This window comes from Emydura macquarii, unplaced genomic scaffold, assembly GCF_026122565.2.
Source record: "Emydura macquarii macquarii isolate MOO-44397 ecotype Brisbane River unplaced genomic scaffold, CSIRO-AGI_Emac_v2 contig_1253, whole genome shotgun sequence".
Lineage (NCBI taxonomy): Eukaryota > Metazoa > Chordata > Testudines > Chelidae > Emydura > Emydura macquarii.
Genome location: NW_027131390.1, coordinates 91,430,056 through 91,445,869, shown reverse-complemented (window position 1 = coordinate 91,445,869; position 15,814 = coordinate 91,430,056). Strand labels below are relative to the sequence as shown.

Genomic DNA, 15,814 nt, shown 5'->3' with positions numbered 1-15,814 from the left:
AGATGCCTAACTAATCCCCATTGACGTGAATGGGAGTTAGGATTTTTTTTAAAGTGTGTAAGCAGGCTATATGCCTAATAGGCACCTATATGCATTTTTAGGCACCTAAATATCTTTTAAAATCTGGCCCATGATGACCAGAAACCATCCATCAATTCACTAATTACAGTTAATACATATTTTAAATCATTTAGTTTTAAATGCATTGTTAATTTACTTTCTCGACTTAGGTATCCAGTACAGTGAATTTTAAAATCATGTTTTTGTACACTTAATTGAATTCCAATTTTCATCCAAGTGCAATTTGACAAATCCTTGTCATCTAGACATGTGGTGGTCACTATTACATAAAAAATGTAATAAATAAGAATCTGACTAAATATATGTTAAGCTACACAATTGCTTAAATGTGCATGTATATAGTGTATCCTCCTGGTTAACAAAAATTTACCAAATGTACTCTAAAGGCTATATTTGGTTAGAAAAAAAAAAAGTTGTAATGGTTATATCAACCAATAAGAATGAAATTTCCTTCAGAAAATAATTGAAAAGTACAAATGCAAATCAAGGTTTCCTCTCTCCTTACTTAAATCATGATTAAAAATTGGTGATTTAAAATCAATCAAGCCAGGTAGCCCTTTAAATCAAAGGGAGTTTTGCCATTGACATTAATGAGATCAGGATTTCACCCAATATTTTAAGATGATCCCCACTGACTGAACAAACAAGATTAGAACCCACCATGCCACTCTGCTGTTTAAACCATTATTAAACATGGCTGCTAAACTTATTAAAAGGCTTAAGCAGACAGGCACTCAGTGTAATGTAGTTAGCATTACAATAATGTCCCAATAGCCCAATCAGGACTAAGACCCTATTACGCTAAGATCTATACTAACATGTCAGAAGACAACATCCTTTCCTCAAAGTTCTGATAATCTAACTAGCTTCATTTGCTATCTGATTTAGTATCAGAACCAGCAAACAATTAGGCCCTGATCCTGCAACATATTATGTTTGGGAAGACTGCGGAACCTTTACCAAGTCCCAAAGACATGCCAAGCCCTATTGAAATCAGTGGGGTTCCATGTGTGCACACCACACACTTCATACTGCAAGATCACAGCCTCAAGCATGCATATAATTTTGTGCACTTGAATAGATCTTCAGTGACAATTGCCTATTCAGTATTTTCAGTACAATGTTGGCTGAAGTTTTGTCGTCAGCGCAATGATAGAGCAAGATTTTACATCCATTACTCCAGCAAAACTCCCATGAAGCCATTGCTAGATTTAGCAAAGCACATTAATTATTATTATTTTCTAAAGAAAAAGAAAAACAATTTGGAGTAGAACCAAATAATTTGACACGAGAAACATCCAAATTAGAAGATAAGTTTTTAGGCATAAAATGTTCATATTAAAAATGGAACACATTTAAATGTTCAAGTTAAATGAGGCAATTAGAGCTGACTAATTCAGAGGTTCTCATGTGTGCATTTATGAACTCTAAGTGTGGGGCCAAGTTAGTCTAAATTGTAGTATTAATTTAATTTGACTATTTAATAGCTGTTGCTGTTTCTAATACGACTGTTTTATCACACCTTTACATATCTGAACTTCTCTTTTCCTAACAGGCACGTCTGTACCTGCAAAAGGTTTTTGATCAGTTATGTCCTGACTGGAGCTGTATGCACTCTTGATCAACATTGCTAAGCCAAATTCAGGATCCAATCATCCTTAATGAGGCACAGTTACCTTACAAGCTAAAAATAAATATGAAAAAATCCAATTAAATGATTTTTTCCTCAAGTAATACTGACAATTTGCTTTTACCTGCACCTGTTACTCCAAACCCGCCCCCCCCCCCAAAAAAAAAACAAAACAAAACAAACAAAAACAGTGTTGGTAATACAGTTTGCAAATGCAGCCATGGTATGTGTAGGTGCAAGTTAGGAACACAATTGCACATGTTGCGTGCACACCTAAATTCTTTGACAATCTAGTCCCAAGTAAATAAATACTCCATTTTAAGTTTGCTTCAGTATGAAAATCCTTCTTTAATTAAATAATTTAATATTATACCTATGATAACAAGGAAATCTCTAATTTATTATGTAAGATCACATCAACTTGTGGACATATTACATAATTTGTCTCTATAAGCCACATTATGGCCTGATTGAGGTTACCCCGTGTGCAAATCAGTGCAGAATCTGGCCCCATGGCTATGCTTTGATTTATTTGTTATATAATTTGTTGGACTTTGTTATAACTTGCTGTTGGGCAGGAACATACTGTAAACAAACTGTCCAGCTTAACTGGGCTATCCAAGAAAATTATCTTTTATTAAATCAACAGATGATTATTAAGCATGACATTTTAAATTAGCAAGAGTATTAGAAGTAAACTGGAAATTATCCTCATCTTGGGAAGGCACTGAGGTCCTTCAGTAGGTCACCGATGTAAAAGGTTGGTTTACATTTTGTCTGATATATTTCAAAGGGCTGCTTTTGCAAAACTGACTTCTAAAACTGCATCAATAGTTTTATGGCTAAGGAGCAAAAACTAGATTTATGTGTACCCCATCTTGAAAGTCTAGGAGAAGATAACTGAGATTTGGCCTAAAAGATACATTTAGAAATTTTAAGAAAAAGAGTTGAAAATGAAAGCCAAATTCAGGGCCATAGTGATACTTCTGTGGGTAGAAGAGGTATGTTAATATTGCCTGGCTATCAACTGGCCAAGGAGTGAGTGCCCAAACCTCACAAAGCTTTCCTTAGAAAGTGCTCATGTCCGGAGATGAACATGAGAAAGAGGGTGCTCTATCAAGTGTTCCTGTTATCAGCACCTCCTAAAAGCTCTGCCTGTGTGGCAGTGAAAAATGAGAAAGTTACCCTCTCAGCCACAGCTTCTCAGGCCTGCACTTATGAATAGCCTGAACTCTGGAGTTGGGCCAAGAGTTGCACAGTTATGATTTTATTGAACAATCTTTACTGGAGGAGTGGGATTGTTGAACTTTCACTTAAAGCTTTTTTAAAGATAGTTTAGCAAGAAGGTTGAAGCTCAAGGGGCCTTTATTGTAAGATAAAATGTGAAAGCACTTTACAGATCCAGTGAATCTACTTATCTTAAAAGAAAAAACCAACACACAGACACCTTTAGAGCACTGAGGAAATCTTTCTTTTCTCCCAAAATCATGCCCCAAAAGATACAGATCCTCTTATTCTCCACAAAAGTAACACTAGCTTTTTGGTTGATCTATCTTCCCTCATTCTCTCTCACAAAAAAAGTACCCCACACCAACCTTCCTACCTTTTTCTTCCCAACCACCACTCTTACAGCCCATCATTTGCCTTCCTGTTTCAACCCAACTTATTCACCTATGCCAGCTTTCACCAGGTGTTAATCAATGTTTGTAGCTGGTTGAGGGCTTGGTGATCCTTTCTGGTAGCAGAGAGGCAGGCTAAGACATTTTTAACACAAGTATCTTGACATATTCTGCCTCCCATCTGCTACAGATGTTCCTTTTCCCCTGCCAGAGCCCCTCTGACCTATCAGATCCCAGATCCCTTTGCCATGTTTCCTTCATTTGCAAGTGTCTCAGTGCCACAAGGGTTAACTCAATTATAGGTGACAAAATATATTCACTTCTTGAAGACAAACTAAGAAGGCAAATATATATTTTCTTCAGAATGGGAGAGTTATATAACCCCTCATTTATAAGATTATTCACTGAATAATGACTTCAGGGATATCTTGCAAAGATCAGTTTTACATCTATTTTCATTTCTACACTCTTGCTAATTTAGAATCTTATCACTCCCACCATTCTCTTGCAGACAATCTCGGTAATAGCAGATTTATCTTTGGATTCCCTGGTCCCAGCCTGTGATACAAAAGGAAAGAAATCACTCTTGGAAACAGAGGGCTAACTAAGAAAAGGAAACAGTACAATTCAAGTGCAAGCCAATTTGTTCCACAGACTGTTTCAACCTGCTAAAGGTAGGTGGGTGAAGATAGGTTCCTTGAGACCACAGTGAAGAGGGCTTGCTTTAAAGGGGCCTGAGACAAAAGTACCAGGTGATAGTGTTGTGCATAGCTAATTGTTGCCAGATGTGCTGCTTTGCTGGTGTGAGAGAGAGAGAGAGAGAGAGAGAGAGAGAGTTCATGGACAAATGGGTGAGGAGTCAAAAGCTCCTCCTGGGGACTGGGAAGGAGTGTCCAACTGTGGGGTGTGGATTTGGGCATGTTAGAAAGGTCACATAGGCCCCTGGATATGAGAGGAAGACTGTGTGAGGGGGGTGATGAAATTCAGAAGTACATTGTCTGACTCTGATTGAATGGTGGATTCAAGACCATTAATCCAACCTTGTATGTAAGAAACACTTACACTGAAACTCCTAAAATACTCATACAGACTGAATATATCTCCTACAGGCTAGAGGATTGTCTGGGCAGAGGACGTAAGCAGCACTGCTGTTTAAAAAAATAATTCAATTATAATGATATCTAATAAATGTTTCAAATATAATGCTATATTTTATTCAGCATAAATCAACATGGTTTGCAAGTGAACCAAAGTGATTTACACAAATCCATATCATTCCTAAAATAACCTCACTTTTATAGCTCTTGATTGAGGCATGGATGTATCCCTCCTGGCACTGTAGAGATGTCAAAGGCATCTTCCTCTTTATCCATTTGGATGAACTTGTAAAAGAAGCCTTGCTGCTGGGGCAGATCGTGTACAGTTTCAAACCGAGATTAAGTGACTTTTACAACAAGTGGGATAGAACACTGGAATATAGGGAATGAAAGGGAAGCAAGATTAAAAGTGAGGTGAGAAGGTGATGTTCTTTGATAAAAATGTTAGCGTTTTAAAAAAAAAAGGGGGGAGGGGAGAGGATATTTTCATACAATCATTCCTTACTCAGGCAAACTCTCACGGACTCTAATCAAACCTTGGACTGTAAAAGCACTACGTGGAATTGGGCTATATGCTTGTAATTTTTCAAAACTGGTCTACAATATTGCACATGTGATTTTATATCCTTATTGTTTAATGGTATATAGTGGTTTTTCTTTGACTTCTTAAATACTAAATAAATACTAGCATTTTTTTTAAAACAACAACAACCTGCCTTCTACTCATAAGAGCCAAAATACTTTCAGTGTGAACTAAACAGATTGGCATGCCCAACAGATCTGGGGGGAAAATAATCAGCAGATGGTGCTGTATATGAAAACCTATATTTTTCTCACTTAATCATTGCTTAGAATATGTTATCTTGTATGCTTTGAATAGTCTGCAACTAAGTGTAACTACTCTAAACAAGTTGGTAGTATGATGCACATGCCTATATTGTGTCCTCTTAGCATCTCAGTTAAAAATAAAAAGTTTAAAAAAGCAAATTACCTGTATTGCACCTAGAATTGGGAGAACTGATTTCAATGATACAAGGCAAATGTAAGACAGTGCATACAGCAACTAAATGTTTCCTATTATCCATGATTGTAATTATCCAATATGGTTTATTTAGATCACCACACAATTTTACTGTGTCTAATTTTTGTTTAACTCCATCATTTAGCTCATGACAGTTTGCAAAAAGGATTGGTTGGCCATATCCATTTGTAGAACTTTGTAATAGAAATTATGCAAGCCATTATTACTTGATAAATGTGATATGCTGTAACTGTATACATGTAACTACAGCTGTTTAATTCAGTGTCATTAAATGTAGTAGGTGGATTGAATAAATCAAGGAGTGGGTAATGGGGTACAGTACTTTGCATCTAGTTCATTTATTTGAATCCACATCACGTTCAATGGCAAAAAACAGACACATGCCCATTTGATGGCTCTTTGTTGGCCTACAGAAATGAGATCGTTCTCTTAGCACAGTTCCTACAACGTGACCATAATCACACATGTGCATGCACACACGCCCACAACTATAAATCAAACTAAAAAAGGAACCGTCAGCCAAAAAGCTAGTATTGATTGGGTCTAGATTCTGAACTACTCACTCTGGCCCCACTGAAGTTTATAGCAAAACTCCCATTGACTATAATTGTGCTAGGGTTTTACCCCCAAGGTCTTTCCTGTGGAGCCAACCAGAGTTGCTGCACTGCAGTTGCACATACTTTACAAACTCTTTCGAAAAAAGTAGTATTTTTAACCAGAACAAAACTAACTCCCCACTCCCCCCACTACACTTTTCTGAGAACTAACAATTCCTATAGTAGTTCAACAACATGTTTTTAGCTGGCTATCACAAGAGACACTTCATTTCCAATTATGAAGGGAACACTAATGTTAATGGTTTTTTTTCCCTGGTGCAAAAAAAGGAATAATTTACCGTAGGCTTCATTTTTTATGTAATATCTGTATTAGCAATTAACACTTTAATTTAAGGTTGATTAGCTAATATTTAGATACCTGTGTATGGAACTGTTCAATTTTAAATCCACCATGTAGACAGAAAAAATATCTTTGTTAAGTACAAGTCATTTTCTGGTTCGTGAAAAGTGATATGATTTAGGACTGAAACAGCATAATAATTTGATATTATTATACATGGAAATAACCATTGAACAAATATAATACATGAGAAAAAATATTTTGTAAAGCTGTATAATTAACATTAAATTAAATGTTATGTTAATTTGGTGCTGGCTCTATAAAGGTTTAAATATGCACTGCTTATACATTGCTTTAACTAAGTTTAAACATAGTATCCTTCTGCTCTATAAAGCTATGTTCAAAATGTAAATTGTGTAACAACAGATTTTTTTTACTATTTCTTCCATTTACAGTCTGCCATGAGACTATATCAGTGTCATCTTGTTACAGTTATTGTACTAAGAAGACTCCATCAGAAGTTTCATGTGCCTTCATATCTAGTCTAACATTTTCAATGTGTTGCATTTTGGATATCTGATATACCCTGATTATAAATTGGGATTACGTGATAATGGCCAGCAAATCAAAGTAGAAGAATTTCAAGTGTCCCCAGATAGATTTAAATATATTTACTAGTTATAGTTGTTCAGAAACTACATTCTCAGTCCAAGGGTCATAAGAGTGCAGATTAGGACAATATCACATTTGAGACAAAACAGTTTTACAAGAAACTGCACAAACCTTAAACACATGATCCTGTGGGCAGCTTGTGATTTCAATGTGGATGAAAAAGATTTTGCATTTGTAAAATATCAGTATGCTTAGAGGACATATAAATAGCACAATAAATACAGTGAAGCAGCAATTTATATAGCCAGGGTGTTTTTATTATTTAGTATCCAATGTATTTTACTTTATAAGTAAAGATAATAAAAGTCGTTTGCACTCAAAAATCTTGACCTTTTCATAGCACATTAATAAAAAATTTAAATTAATTAATTTCAAACGAGAAAAAATATCTAACTGTTTGTGAAATAAGGATCAATGGGTTGGGGAACTAATAATGGAATATAGAGCTTTTCACCGCTCACTGTTTCTAATTTCACTGAGTTCTTTGGTGATCAAAAGTGTGTTTGTTCAGCTGGTTTGTATCGAATCAGTTGTTGGTCCAGTCCAGTTCCCAGTGGAGAAATGACCTGAAGAAGAGCTCTGCGTAAGCTCGAAAACTTGTGTCTCTCACCAACAGATGTTGGCCCAATAAAAGATACCTCACCCACTTTGTCTCACTGCATCACAACTAGCAGTTTCCAACAGACAACAGAAGGTTCATAACTGAACAGTTATAGACCCCAAATTATTCTTTTACCCCTAAATATTGATCCTCTTGGTCAGGACTGAAGTGTATGGATGGGCAGCGTGTAGTAGCATGTATTGATACTGCCTATGGTATGCATGTTCTGTGGATAATGGACTTTAATTTCTGGAAGGATCCATCTTCTACCTTCACAAATTTAAAAGCTCACTTTTAAAGCTCTGTAGAATTAAGGAAAGTCAAATGGGACAGATTAATAAAAATAACTAAGCTTACAAGAAATTGAAAACACTGAAGTGGAAATATTTCTAAGAGGAAGCCATTTGACCAGGAAGGAGGCATTACTAATCTAAGAATTGACTATGGACATGAGATTTCACCTCAAGTATTTAACAGACCATCCAAACAATACATGTTGTCCCTGGTGACTGGTTATCACATACTCTCCAGCCACACAAAGTAATAGCCTAAAAAACAGTATTCATGGTAAATGGCATGAACCCTTGACTCAGGCTGTCGTTATAGCATTAACTTTTTTGACATTTGAGGAGCAGTGTTCTACTGGACTGTGCATAAGGCTTAAAGTTTAGGGGACTGCTGGATTCTATACATGCCTTTGCCCCTCTATAGAGGATAAGAATACTTAATATACCTTGGAGGCAGGGTGAGGTTTACACAGCTAAAGTTTGTAAAGCACAGTATAAAGTATTAATATTACAATTGTATAGGCTGCAGGCAGCTGCTCCAAAAAGACAAGACTGAGGGCAAGATATTGCACCCAGTTACCTATCTGTAGAGTCAACAGATCTCTGATTATGTAATAGGGTATATCTTGTTAAGACCAAGGACTTCTTCCTGTTGAGAGCTCCTCTGATGTGAATTATGAAGCACAAGCTAAATAAAATTGTCATTGTGAACACATTTATAGGGAATATTCCCATGCTTACTGTAGGTCTAGTGGCCATCAGCAGTAATAATGTCCTTTGCATTTACCATCGAGCTAATACCTTGTTACTCTTAACTTGGTACAAACTAAGATTTATTAACAACAAATATGAGGCATAAAAAGGGTGAACTAAATTCTGTAGAATTCAAAATCTTAGTCTTCACTATTGGAAAAAATCAGCATTACAACAATTATTTTTTTCTGAAAGGAACAAATGGGAAAGTTTGGATAGCAGCTTGTAGAAGTAAGTAACATATTTTGGAGAAGATATCTGTATATTTCAAAAGTAACATGTGTGTCATATGAGGCAAAGTTGCCACGGCAACAACCTCATTAAAGCATTCTTCTTGGAAGAGCTAACATGCATTCAGAGTGTTAGAAATATGCCATTTATAATGGGGCTTAATGCACTTAAGAGTCAAAGTACAGTAAACTTACCTGAAAGAGAAATTGGTAATTTGAAGAATTTGTAAGTCAGAATGCACTGTGCAGTGCTATATCTGTGTAAAACCTGGCTTTTGCCTTGGACCTCCCTTATCTTCTGGAGCTCTTAAACACACCACCATTCCCCTGGTTTCTCAGGTCTATGTTAGAGGAATCGGCAGACTTCCATCTCTCTTCTGTGCCTCACATCTCAAGCCACTGCAAGTCTTGTCACTTTCTCCACAACTTTTCTCTAAGATCCACACTTTTCTCTCTGACTAGGCAGATACACACTTATCCAGACCATCATTATCTCCTGTTTTGATTAATCTCCTCCTCTTTGATATCCACATTGGCTGCCTTCTCCTCAACATATACATTCCATAAAATAATAGTGCTACTAATATTGTTTTTGTGCCTTTCATTTTTACCATTTCTCCCTCACTTACAGCCCTCCACTGGTTCCCCCTATTCCTGCTAATCAAGCTTAAGCTTCTTGTCCTCACCTTCAAGGCCCTTCACAATTTGCCACACTCTACTTACCCTTTCTTATCTCATGTCCCTCTGCCCCTCTACTCTGCCAGTGAAGCTAGCATTTTTCCACCCTTTCAACTACTTATCTCATGACTAGTCAATGCTTTCTTCCACATCATCCTCTATCAAGCTGCTGCTGCCTCTCCTTTGTGGCCACTTTTAAAGGGGTCCCCCTGCTGCCATCTTTTTTCCACCATCCACCATAGGAAAACTGACATTCAGAACTAATATCTGGATCCTCAGGAATGAACATCTGTTCAGTTGCAATGCTAGCTGAAGAATCCAGCTGCCATTGATACCAGATTTGTCATATTCATAATGCAAGAAGTGGCTATTCAGTGACTGAAATATATTAATGCATATTTGGATTTCATTTTTTTAGAATATATGATTTAATAACTTTAATTGACAGCAATGATGCATGAGTACAATACATTTTGGAAGTGGCTTTGGGTTTTATAACAAGTAGAGATAATTGTAAATGAAAAATGAAAGAAAACTGCATAGCTTAGTAAATGAGTCATTAACCTTTCAACTCTAGAACTAAAGATGAATCCTGACGAGAGTGACTGAAACAGTTCGAATGGCTGTTAAAGACTGTAATAAAATTAATTTAATAGTTTTAGATTGATTTCTTTTAGCTCCCTTTTAAACACTTTCAAACTTGGCCTCCATCTTACAAGGACATAGCCACCTGAGTGTGAACCCATTTCTTACTTACACATCATGAGAAAGGTTTAATCTATTTTTCCTTCAAAGAATACACTTTTCACCTCAGTGGATCTTACTGAACTAAAAAATTAAGGCTCACATGTCCTATGCCCACCTGATCACTAGGTCTATAGCTTTCTATACTAAAACAGAAATAGCAGAAAGTTGGTTTTTTTTCCCCACTTTTCATTTTGTGTCAATACTTCACTTTATCTACTCTAAATATCATCTTGGACAAAAACAAAAACAAAAAACCAACCTTCCATAAAAGTTCTTTCACCTTATATTTAAGGAGCACACCAGAGTTACGGAATAACTCCTGGTTTTGGTCCTCATATTTCTTAACACTTCAATCAAATTTGGATAATATTTTAAACCCAAATTCATTTTAATTAATGCATATTTAAGTCAGCCCCCCTCCCCCCCAGCTATATACTGTGGGTATATTTTGTCATAAAACTTCAAAAGTAGTTGAAGTTATTTTCAGCTATTTCATGAACTCATTAAAATTTGAACTCTTATAGATATTTAGAGATTAATATTAAATTTGCAATGCCTACATTATATTTGGATCAAAGTTTGCTATGTTGCTTTAAAATTTATGTTTTAAAACTGATGTTGCTTTAAAAATATGATCCGGAAGAGTGATAGAAAAATCTAAGCACTGCCACCTGCAAAAGTTAGACTGTATGTTAAGGAGATTTTACTGATTATATTGTTACTAAGGAGAAAAGAAATTGCAAAATGTGTTAAACTGATAAACAGCATAGATAATTTTGATTAAAATTGTTACACCAAAAAGTTTTTTCTCAGACATATTATCCAAATCTATTTCATTATAACAGTGCAGATTGTTGCATAAACCAACAGATTCCCGATGAATACATACAAAGAACCTTCCTTAAAACCTTATACTATCTATAGCCAGAAACAGTGAGGAAAGAGATCATTGTAAACGCTGGGAGTAATTTGAGGATTTAAAGAGAAGATTTCTTGAAACGTGAAATTATCTAGATTTCTCCAATTCAACTAGCATGTAGAAAGGACAGGTCTGCACAAATTTGCCCAGATTTATGGATTGCCCCCTCAAAGTTATCGATTGTAATTTTCTGATGGCAAAGTATCTTTCTCTAAATGCTCCCATGTTTGTTTATGGAGTATGTAATTACTGACAGGTCTTCTGGTTTGTCATTTATTGGTAAAGGGAAGAAATAATTGAATCAAACTGTCTTCACAGTGTCAGAATGTCATTGTATCTACTTTGTATAGATGGTATAATGCTTTTTAAATTTTAGCATGTTTATTTGGTGAGTGCTGGCACAGCTACAGAGAAATGAACTTGGAACCAGTTGCAGTTTACAGATTATGAAATTAAAAGAGAGAAGCATTAACCAGATAGTTAGTTAAATGGCACAAGGACATTTTTTCACATTTTGCAAATTACAGTTAGCATTCTGATACTTTATCAGGTGTCCCACTGACACTCAAAATGACAAATGCAGATTTGTCAGTATATGTCTAACCTGTATTTTAAACCGCCTGCTGAACATATTTTATCTGACTATATTAGGGATGTAAATTTAGTCAGGTAATGGAGCAGCTCATATTGATAACCACACCAATCAGGACAAAACTAAGTCCCACGTTATTCCCATCAAGCAGCCTCCAACTCTAGATTATAAACTCATCATTATCTTGTCTGTGTGGCAACTGTGAAATACTTGTAAGGTACCATAGACAGTGCTGGAAGAAGTTCAAAAGATGGGAACACTCATATAACAGCAATCTCTGCTGCCATATTCTGGACCTTTCAGTGCCCTCTCTGGAGATGCTGTGATATCAAGCTTTCTACAAAGCTGCAATGCAGAACTATGATTATACCACTATATACAGCAATGAAATGTGGGCACTGAGGAGGGCTGAAGGAGTAGCAGATTGATGTTTTTGATCCTCATCATCTCTCTCTCTCCACCTTAAGTGGCAGACCAAGAACAGCAATAAATGTTTTTGTAGCTGAACTTAGCAACTTCTTCCATCACCATGGGTTTCGTTTCAATTCTGATTCAGAGCACAACAAAACTTTGAAATTCTCAGACTATTTCCCCAAAGTGAAATGTTGGCCAAATGGACATGATTTTACAAAGTGTTTCTATTTCAATGAAATTGCATTTTCCAACTGAAAATAGTTCCGTCAACATTTTTCGAACCTGCTATAGAATTCACAGCATTCCAAAAACTTCCTTAGATTTAATATAGGACATAGGTGACTAAATGTCATTTCTCTCAAGCCATATGAAAGGAGTTATTGTGTTTTCCCTGTAAAGTAAAAGCTCCAATATACATTCATATACATTTTGTATCCTTTGTCATTAATGTGCAGCAAGCACAATTACCATCTGCTTAGGCTTGAAGGTTCAGTGCCATGTACTTCATCTGAGAGCAGGGTGCCAACAAAAACTGTGGCAGCAATCTTGGATAAAAGTACCTTAGCTGACACAGTTTGTTTCTCAGTCACTCTAAACAAACAGGAAATATTCAAGCATTGTGAAGCATCTCCTTATCTCATGTTTTCTGCTTCTTTTCTTTTTCCCCTTTCCCAATATCTGCATCTCCAACATTGCCTGATAAGAAAATAAGAACCAGAAGAAAAGCATTTTAAAATGTTATCCCATAACCTATGCCACATGTGTGGTACACTTCCTGCCTCATTTATTACTTTTTTAAGCAGATTGAGAGAGTTGGGTAGAATTTTCAAAAGTGTCTAAGTGACTTAGAATTCAGAGCTACAGACATTGCTTGACATAAAATAAGATTTGGGGCCCAATCCTATTCACCTTGAAATCAATGGCAAAATTCCTAAGAGACCCAAGGAGAGCAGGATTTAGATACCAAACAAGTTGTTTTAAGTTCTTGGGTGATGAAAATATTTTTCAACCCAGTCTTGGATTCCACAGGGCTCTGATTCTTCTTTCCCTTTATTCCCATTATCTGCAAGTCCTCATATCTTGGCCACCATCCTCTGAATAATGATTGGAGAGGACTCCTTTCACAATTCTTTAACTCTGCCTCCAGATGTATAAAAGTGAGATTAGAGTTAATTTGAGCCCTCTACTGCTGTGTTTAAATATCTCACTTTCTCCTTCAGCCCTGCCTCATTGGCCATCTCCCTCTCTTCCCCCCCCCCCCCCCCAATCCTTCCCCTTTTCTAGCATTCTATATAATTTTTTAATCACTTTAAAGAATTTCTTTTTTTTCTCCTTCTTAATGACACATTCTCAGAAAATGCTAGTTTTTTCTTTTTCTTGTAAATGCAGTACTGAGCTTTCACTTGGAACCAGCTTCGTTATTGTTATTTTATTTCTGAGTTCCACTTGCCCAAAATTCTTCATCTCCTGAAACGGTCTCCAGACTTCAAAGGCATTAATAGGAGGTTAGCACTTAGCTCTCACTGGGAATCCTTACAACTGATATCTTGAGGATATCAAAATAATACTTACAAAAACCCTCAGTTCACTTCTATGTCAAGATGTAGATAATCTCTCACCCCTAAATGTATTGTGGAAACAAATTGTATTGACAGCAGCTCTCATAATAAAGCATAATATAGGGAAGATTGACAAAATGGAGAGAACACATTGTTTGAAAGATATATTATGGCATTTGATAGAATTCCAGATCAGCTTTTCCATTATTTTGCCTAGGATTGATATCAGGCTAAATGGCCTATAATTACCTGGGTCATCTGCTTGCTCTTTTTTAATAGAAGCACAATATTAGCACTCCCCCAGTTGTCTGGAATTCCCTGGTATTCCAAGAGTTATTAAAAAAGGAATATTAGCAGGTCAGAGAACTCCTCAGCCAGCTCTTTTAGGACTGTTGGATGCAAGTTATCTGAGCCTTCTGATATAAAAATGTTTCTCTCTATTTAATGTTTTTTTTTCCACACACTTCTTGATTACTCATGGCCTGAAAAATACTTCTGCATTTGGAAAGAAGCAGGACGTATGCTTCTATCTCATGAGAATGATGGACAAAAACATTTATGGAATGTTTCTGCCTTTTCTGCATCATTCTTTAAAAAATTGCCAGCTACTTTTCATAATAGGCCTATATCAGTTCGAGGATTTCTTTTGTTCCTAATACGTTTAATCTCCTTTTTGTCCTTAGCCCTGCCAGCCATGGATATTTCTCTGACGTTTTTAGCTTCCAGTATCAATTTTCTATATTTCATAACTTCTAATTTAGATCAATTTCTACTTCCCACTTTTTCCATGTGTTATACATTGTTTTTCTATTTCTAATTGTTGCCTTTATTTTACCATTGAACAAGGATGGGCTTTTAGCCAACATTGTGCCCTTTCTTAATTTTGGAATCATGGCTTTTCAGCTATTCAATAAACTTTTCTTAAAAACCTCCCAATTTCTATTCACAATTTTCCGGTCTAAATTTTTTCTCAGTTGATTTTGCTCCATTTTTCTCTTGATATCAGCCCTCTTGAAAGTGAGTGAGTGAGAGAGAAAAAACCTTCTTGCCCATATTCAATATAAATCAGATGATGATTTCTGGGCTCTATTCCAGTGATTAATTCATCTTTAGCCATCATAATGAGGTCCAAAATGCAGTTACCTTGTGTCAGGTACAATACATTTTGTTTTAGAAACATCCATCTATAATTTTTAGAAACTCTGTTGATGTATGACTATTGGCTGCCTGGCACCTCCAGCATACATCTCTCAAACATTTTCTTTCCACTCATTATGGGAAGGTTCTTATGGAGTAACTTATCCTATTCTCTAGTGAGATTCAGATGTCTGTAACTGATCCATTTTCAGTCAAGATTCTGCAGTTCCAAGTTATCAATAATTCTTAAATAAGTAATGGTGTGTTTAGAATGCAATCCCCTTTCCGGCCAGCTCCTCCTCTGTTACCCACACTTTTCTTCCTAAACAGGTTATAACCAGAGATTTTAATATTCAAGTCATGTGAATCATCTCATCAAGTTTCAGCAATGCCAGTTACATATAATTTCTTCCAAATCAATGAAAATTTCCAATCCCTCTTTTTGTCACCCAGACTCCTAGCAGTCGTATATAAACAACTGAAAAAAATTCTTCTCTTCACATTCTTTGCCACATGGGTTCAATTTGTTGCGAAACACTGAGTTTGAACTGTATTTGCCTCCTTTGCACCCTCCCCCGGAGCCTGGAGTTACTAGTTTATTGCCCTTCTGGCTGCTCCAACTTGCCTGCAACCAAGAGATTGCCCCTGCCCCTCATAACCACAACTGTGACATAACAGAAGTTTGTACAGTCCTCTCCCCCTATGGAACATGGCCCAATCTTCCACAAAACTAAAGCTTCAGCTTCATGCCAGTCACACAGCCAATATGTCACCTCTAATATTTTCTGCCTTCTCTCACTCATGGGAGTGAAAAGATCTCCAAGAGTATAATTTGGACTTTCCTTATCCTACACTCTTT

At 36.3% G+C, this 15,814-nt stretch overlaps 1 protein-coding gene across 1 annotated transcript in view; it reads right to left on the bottom strand.

The window, feature by feature from the left end:
- The window catches only part of LRP1B (LDL receptor related protein 1B), a 1,171,881-nt gene that overhangs the window by 1,137,185 nt on the left and 18,882 nt on the right, over positions 1 to 15,814 (bottom strand). The window lies entirely within an intron of this gene.